The sequence below is a fragment of the Echinops telfairi genome, unplaced genomic scaffold (assembly GCF_000313985.2).
Source record: "Echinops telfairi isolate 266 unplaced genomic scaffold, ASM31398v2 ScPeMD7_2;HRSCAF=8, whole genome shotgun sequence".
In the NCBI taxonomy this organism is placed as follows: Eukaryota; Metazoa; Chordata; class Mammalia; order Afrosoricida; family Tenrecidae; genus Echinops; species Echinops telfairi.
In genome coordinates, this window is record NW_022103898.1 from 8,890,525 (window position 1) to 8,892,100 (window position 1,576).

At 48.7% G+C, this 1,576-nt stretch overlaps 1 pseudogene; it reads left to right on the plus strand.

The window, feature by feature from the left end:
- The window catches only part of LOC101647502, a 4,470-nt pseudogene extending 3,937 nt beyond the window's left edge, over positions 1–533 (plus strand).
- Positions 534–1,576: the final 1,043 nt, after the last annotated feature.

Genomic DNA, 1,576 nt, shown 5'->3' on the forward strand with positions numbered 1-1,576 from the left:
AGACCCTTCGAGAAGCCTGGGCTCGATCAGGAGCTGAAGCTGATCGGTGAGTATGGGCTCCGGAACAAGCGGGAGGTCTGGAGGGTCAAGTTCACACTTGCCAAGATCCGCAAAGCCGACCAGGAGTTGCTGATGCGGACAAGAAGAGCAGGCGGCTGTTAGAAGGCAATGCACTGCTGCAGTGGCTGGTCCGCATTGGGGTCCTGGGCGAGGGCAAGATGAAGCTGGATTACTTCTTGGCCTGAAGATTGAACACTTTCTGGAGAGGCGCCTGCAGACCTAGGTTTTCAAGCGGGGCCTGGCCAAGTCCATCCACCCAGCCCGCAGGCTGATCCGCCAGCGCCACATCAGGGACCGCAAAGCAGGTGGAGAACATCCCATCCTTCATCGTCCGCCTGGACTCCCAGAAGCACATCGGCTTCTCCCTCCGCTCACTTTACCACGGAGGAGGATGCCCGGGTCACGTGAAGAGGAAGAACGCCAAGAAGGGCCAGGGCAGGACGGGAGCTGATGAGGGTGAGGAGGAGGTTTAAGCCCACCCAGCCCTTCCTGGGTCTAGTTTCCCAATCAAATAATAAAATAGTGAAGAAGATGGGAAAATAAAATAAAAATCAGCAATCTTGCCAAACGACTGTAAGAGATGCACTTTGGGGACCATTCCAAAGAAAAGTGCTCCCATAGAATGCCGACATGGCCGAACAAGATCATCAGTTTCACACACAGGGAAAATTGTGTGGAAGAGACTTAAAACGTGGTGGCAGCAGTACATCAACGGGGAGCTGCCAGAAATCCAAGCCAAATTCAGAAGCTATGCAATATTAGTGCTGATGTTGTATGTAGAGATATTGTATATATGGATATCAATACTGGTGTCGATGGATCTTGGATGAAAGCAGAGAATACCAGAAAGATGTTTGCTTGTATGTTGCTGACTATGTAAAAGCACCCGACTGTGTGAATTATACCCACCTATGGGTAACAGTGCAAAGAATGGGATTTCCAGAACATATCCTTGTGTGTATGCAGGACTTGTACATAGAGCTGGAGGTGATCATCCCAACAGAACAAGGGAGGACTGCACAGTTTAAAATCAGGAAAGCTGTGTGTTTTTAGGGTGTACCTTTTAACTGCATTTATTTGCTCTGTATGCCGAGCAAATAATCGAGACACTGGACTGTGTGAAAAGGAGAGGGACATGGTCGGAGGAAGGCTCATTAGCAGTGACATGCAGGTGACACAATCTTGTTGGCTGAAAGTGAAGAGAACTTGAAACATGTATGGATGAAGATCAAAGATCCTACCTCAACACAAAGAAAACCAAAAAATCCCCCTAAATGCTTCCATAAACAACACCACGAGAAACAGAGGAAAGATTGAACTTGTCCAGGAATCCATTTGACATGGAAGCAGCAGCCCACCAATGCCCATGGAAGCAGTAGTCAAGAAGTCAGACCATGTATTGCTTGGGGAAACTGGAAGGATGAAGGCAGTCCTAACACAGACCATGGCCTTCTCAGTCCTCACATGTGTGTGAAAGGGACAGGAGTGGAGAAGAACTGATGCCTTTTAATGATGG